Raw genomic sequence first — 6,079 nt, forward strand, 5'->3', positions numbered from 1 at the left:
ACTGGTACCAGTTTTGTTTTATTTTTTTCAGTTCTGAAAGATAAAAACACTTTTCTACCCCCTTTGGGGGGGGGGGCGTGGCAAATTATTGCTTAGAATACCCCTTTGTTTTACATATCTTTTTTCTGATTGCAGGCAAAACAGACAAATTACCCTCATATTTTCCTGTGTTTTTGTTCTATAGGCAGGCCAGGTTTGTAATGGCTTTTACCTTTTAAGGTTTCAGGGTGAATTTTTTTACAAGGTGGTGTATCTTAGTTTCCCTTTTGCTTGGGCTGGATGGTTATATACCACCAGGTACTGGGCCAATTTATTCTTTAAACTGGAAACTGTGTGGACATCTGCTAATGCTTGTCTTGTCCACAGATTGGGACCAAATTTTTGCAAAGCAGAGGAGAAGGGAGTTTCCTCTTGTATAAATAACAGAGAGGTCAGGATTTTAAATTCCTCCCCTGTGGAAACATATTTTTGGATTTTTTTAATTTTTTTTTTTTTGTCAGTCCTCTGGTTGCTGGAAACCAGTTTCTTATCCCAGGGGATTGCAAAATTACTTGGTTAATGCACAGTGGATTTCTAATGTGCTTTGATTTGGGACAGTTACTAAGCCCTGTTTCAAGCTCTCCAACAGGCAGGCACGCTCCTGCACTGTTGCAATTGACAAATACCGAGCCCTATTCCAGGCTTTCCAACAGGCAGGCACACAGGCTCCTACCCTGTTGAAATTGACAAAGTTTCCTTGGGTGTGCATCCCCAATATTCACAACAACCCTGGCATGTTTACCGTTTCCCACTTATTAATGTTACCCAAATAACAAATATCACAGGATCTTTTTTTTTTTTATATATAGACTCCAAGTTTGTGACTTTTTGAAGCTTCATCATACCAATCAAAAATGCATCCCATTGTAACTGGGGTACTTTGGATCCATGAGACTCTAGCGCTTTTCTCAAATGCATTCTTTTATCCAAATCAAACGTTCCCACCTCAGGGAATTGCCTGGCCGGGTTACTCTTGGTATAAGAGTGCCATTTCACCAGAAACTTGCAAGTCCTGGGAGAGTAATGCGTACTAGATAATATGCTGGGGTTCCCTTCGGGGGACCTGACACTTGCCTAGATTGTCCCGTCCCCATTATCACTCACACACACACAGGAATGGCATATTGAGGGATCCGCACCGCTTCAATTCAGCCTGCAATGCTGCCGAGGTGAATGAACCCGATAGCGGGAGGGGGTTTGGGAAGGAGACAAGACACAAAAGGGGTCCTCCAAAGTCACAGGAGTCCGAACCCTAGGCCAGTCCAGCAACCGAGGCTAAGGTGTCTTGGACAATGGATCTAAGGAGGCTCATGAATCAGAGAAGGGAAAGGGACAGCCTTGCGCCTGCAAACACTCCGCCTGTCCGTTGGGTCACGAGGTTCAGGCAAGCCCCCCTTGCAACTTGATTCTCACCGGTCAGCGCCAACAAGGCTGGCAGTGGAATCAGGGCGGCTAGAACTTGCCTTAGTCCAAGACCTGGTCAACGGCTCATTTAGCTAAGCACAAACATTTGAGTCTCACACATTACCTTACCACCCCTTAATGTGTTCTGGGTGCAATGCTTAAAACTGCCGAGGTGAGGACCTGATCCTCAGCCCGCAACACTGCCGAGGTGAGGACCTGATAGCATCCTCAGCCCGCAGTGTGAACCCCCAGACTCTCCCTGCGCACTTTCTAGAGACAGACAGACAGACAATTTTAAAGCTCACCTCAACCCTTAACAAAGTTCGGATCTCGCTTGGCTGTTCTTGAATAGGAAGCCTACGGGCAGCCCTCCTCCGAAACCCCTGAATAGAGATTTAAAAGGTCTCTTACCTTTGAGTGGCACCTGTGGTTCGGTGGGGAGCGGTCTGCGGTCCTTCCTGGACGATACCAGCACTTGGAGATCCGAGTCACGGCACCAAATTGTCGTGGAAGAAAGATCACGCAGCTTCACTTTTAGGGTTAGATCGAGTAGAGCTTTATTCTGACAGACACACAGAGAGCTATGGCCATAGGGAAGCCCAGGCAGCACGTTTCTGTGCTAATCTCTGGAACTTCGCCTTGCTACCAGATACAAAGGACTTATATGGGTTTGTTTTAGATTCATTTACATATAGATCGTAGAGTGGAGTTTCTTAACAGGTTAATTACTTCATGCAAGGTAATTGTAACACACAATGGGGGTTTCCAAGTGCTAGCCTGTCCTGGTGGGTCTTCTGGTGCCAGGAAGTCTAGGATCATGTACAGACACTTGCTAACTTATCTGACAGGGGATGTGCATGTTCGGACTTCAAAGGTGGCTAAGTTTTACAACATGAATTTGCATTTAAATTAAGACATCCTGCTTGAATTTAGCATCTTTATCACAGTTTCAGTCTAAGGCAGTCAGTAATTTTCTGATTCCACAGCCCCACAGAAACAACTACTTACTAAACTCCAAAAGCCAAGAAAGAAGAGTTCAACTAACACTTGAATACAACATCAAAAGACCACAAGCACATTTGCACCACAAATATTTCCTTTGTTTTTCACCAGATTGTTCTCCCCACAGCAAGGTGCACTGTTTCTGGAAATACTGCAGTACCAGGTTGATGCATAGAGTGGATGGAGCAAGCCACTATTCCATCTCCCTGTTCTAAAAACCCATTTTATATAGAGTTCTCAGATACAGAACATGTCAGATTTTGAACTGATCAGAACAGATTCAAAAGTTTTTATTAAACATCAACTTTAAAAGAAAATTAAATATAGAGTTTAAGCAAAGAAGTTCCTGGATATCTAGGCATGATGTACAGATTATCAGTGGGTACAGAATTTGGCTGGAGATTAGAGAGTATAAAGAAAGCATAATCTATTGAAAAACTACCTTCATGACCATAGTGTCTGCCCTATCAATTAAGTATGAATTGCTAGACCCCCCCCACTGCCATTGGCCCTCGCTTGCCCCACACTCTCAGCACACAGTGGAGCCCACCTTGGCCCTCCCACAATCCTCGTCCACCGGCCCTGACCGCTGAGAGCTGCCCCACCATGGGCCTCGGCTGCACCCTTCTCACCACTGAGCCCCGGATGGCCAATTGGGCCCCACTTGGCAGCCCACTCCTGCTCCCACAATCCTCCGCTCGCACCTAGATCTGCATACACACCCGCACATGATTTTGAGCTCAGCAGTTTCTCTTTGAAGTCTTTTTTTGAAGGTTTTTTTTGTGAGACAATATCAACTTTCAGGTCAGAGATAGAATGTCCTGGGAGATTGAAGTGCTCTCCCACTGGTTTATGGATGTTGTTATTTTTTATGTCTGATTTGTGTCCATTTATCCTTTTGCGTAGTGACAGTCCAGTTTGGCCAATGTACATGGCAGAGGGGCATTGCTGGCACATGATGGCATATATAACATTAGTGGATGTGCAGGTGAATGAGCCCCTTATGGTGTGATTGATGTGGTTAGGACCAGAGAAACTGCTGAGTTAGAAATTATCTGCAAACTTGACACATTCAAACAGGGTTTAAACAGAGATTTGGAATGGCTATCTCATTTCAAGAAGTAATTTCCTCTGATCACCCATTCTCACCTCCTACTCAATGGCTGTCATTAGGCCTCAAGTACCCGGCTTTCATCCACCTACCCCATTGTTGTCACTGCCCTTGGATATGTACATGTTGCCTCCTATATATGTTGCCTATATTTGTTGTATTATTTCTATTACTTGCATCTGAAGAAGTGGGTTGAAGCCCATGAAAGCTTATGCCTGCTGAAATTAAATGTGTTAGTCTTTAAAGTGTTACAGAACTCTCGTTGTTTTTGCTGTATACAGACTAACACGGCTGCCCCTCTGGAACTTACAACAATATTTCTCAAACCTCAGAGTCTCCCCTTAAATCAAATTAAGAGAATGTGGAGGGTCTGGAGCTGCATTTTGACTTCATGTGGTTCCCTGCTAACCTCACTACCAGGTGAAAAGTTCTCTCTCCTCTCTCACTGCAGGGCTCCTTAATTAGATCCCATCCTGCAGAATGCAGATCCTGGGAGACTGAAAGCCCAGGCGTGGCCCTGCTGATTGGTTCCTGCCTTCCTAACTCAGTATTGCCAACTTCAAGAGATCAAAAACCATGAAATTGGCCCCAAAATCATGAGGCTTATTTTAAAAAGATGCTATTGTGCTTTTTAGGTCAGTCTCTTGATGTTCGACCTCCCCTGTCCCATCCCCAGGGTGTGCACGGGTGACTGTTGTGTCAGCCACTCTCCCACGTGTACAGGAAAAAGTGATTTTGGTCCCTGCTGCAGAAGCTCTCACCCCACATCTGCCCATCTCCTGCCAGCAATTAATTCTGTCCTCCAGTCCCCCATCAGTTGTGTCCCCTTCCAACTCCCTCAATTCAGTCCCCCTTCAGTTCAGTCCCCCATCCCCCATCATCACAACTCCGTCAGTTCCGCCCCACCACCCCATCGACCCCCAGCACCCTCAATTCACCCTCCCAGCACTCACCCCATCTGCTCAGAACCCACCATCAATACAGCCCCTCTACCCTGTCAGCCCCCGCTCCCCTCTTCAGCACCCCTGCACTGCCCAGGCCACAGTTCTGTTCTTCCAGCCTCAGTTCTGCTCTTGAAGCCTCTTCACCCTGCCCAGGCCTGGGGGGGCTGCAGTGGGGCCCCTCTCCCACTTCCCAGGCTGGCAGGGGAGCCCCAGGCAGGGGCTGACAGCAGGGCTGACAGTGGAAGGTCCGGTCACCCCAGGGCTGGGGCTGACAGCGGGAGCCTCTCCTCAGCCAGCACAGCAATGTCTAAGTACAATGAATCCTTGACCCGTGATCTGGGGATAAAACTCAGCTGGAAGAAAGAACTCCTGCCATTGGAGAGTTCTGTCCCCAGCTCCCGGGCCAGGGTCACTTCACTTAGAAATCGCGTCTGTGGCGACTGATTGGCGCGAGGTGGCGTGTCTGTGGCACTGCACTCGCCAAGCAGGAGGTAGGTGCCAAATCCAAGCAGAAAAGGAAAAGGCTGGGCCGGGTGTTGCTGGTGTGGGGGGCTCCTGTCTAGGAGCTCTGCACCCATCTGGCCCTTCGGCTCTCTGCTATGTAAGGACAGAGCTGACTAGACTCAGTCGAGAATCTTTTGCTCTGTTCAATGATCCCTAGAGCTGAACTCGCTGGTAACCAGGCCTAAGTGCCCAGCCCTCGCCCTGCTCTGAGGCCGTGTTTCAGTGACTGCTCGGCCTGCACCAGCCGCGAGGTTCCCCCGTGAAGTGCTGACATCACCGAGAGCCGGGTGCAGCGGTGGGACCTCGAGCCAGGGCACCCAGAGCTTGCAGCCGAGCGGCAGGCGGAGCAGAGAAAGCGATGGCGCAGCGGCCAGCAGCGGCGGGTGGAACAGCAGCGCAGCGGCAGCAGTGGGCGGCGATGCAGAGCGACACGGTTGCTGAGGGATTGCTCATCCCCCGTCCCTCCCCCCAGGGCTGGGAGGGGAACTCACCTGCGAGCACCTCTGAACTCGGGGTGCTGTGAGTGGGGTGCAGCGGGGGGCAGCGGGTTAAAGGAACGTTTGTTTGTCGGACTTGCACGCCGCAAGGTGAGGAGCGGAGGCAAAGGACACGGCCCAGCGCACTCTGGGGTGGGTGTTTTGCTCATGCTCATGTGCTTATGAATAACCCGCTCTCCGGCCGCACGGCTCTGAAGGCAGCGCTGTCACCAGCAGCAGCGCAGCAGTGAGCCCAGGCAGAGGGCCGGGGCGCCCGAGAGCAGCCCCTGGTCTGTGGCCCCATCCGCCGGAGTGCGCTGCCCAGGTGAGGTGGAAGGTCCAGGGCCCCCGCAGTGGTTCGCACTGACCTGCTCTGGAATGGCAAAACCTTTGACCTTTGCTCTGGGAAGGGTGATTACAGAGGAGCTAAGGCAAATTTTGGGGTGTCTCTTGCCCCCGCAAGCACCGCCCCTATGAGAGGCTGGGATTGGTGGCCTGGGGGTCCCTTTTGCTCCTATATCTTATGTCCAAAATCTCCTGCTTCAGGGATCCAGCTGGTCCCCTGCAGGCACCAGGAAATAAATACCCCTTCCCTGATG

At 49.8% G+C, this 6,079-nt stretch overlaps 1 non-coding gene across 1 annotated transcript; it reads right to left on the reverse strand.

Annotated features, from left to right (window-relative positions):
* Window positions 1–2,571: 2,571 nt before the first annotated feature.
* LOC137162781 (U2 spliceosomal RNA) lies at window positions 2,572–2,762 on the reverse strand. Its single transcript, XR_010922496.1, has one exon. It is a non-coding gene; the product is annotated as a U2 spliceosomal RNA (small nuclear RNA).
* Between the last annotated feature and the right edge of the window lie 3,317 nt (window positions 2,763–6,079).

This window comes from Emydura macquarii, unplaced genomic scaffold (genome assembly GCF_026122565.2).
Source record: "Emydura macquarii macquarii isolate MOO-44397 ecotype Brisbane River unplaced genomic scaffold, CSIRO-AGI_Emac_v2 contig_2460, whole genome shotgun sequence".
Lineage (NCBI taxonomy): Eukaryota > Metazoa > Chordata > Testudines > Chelidae > Emydura > Emydura macquarii.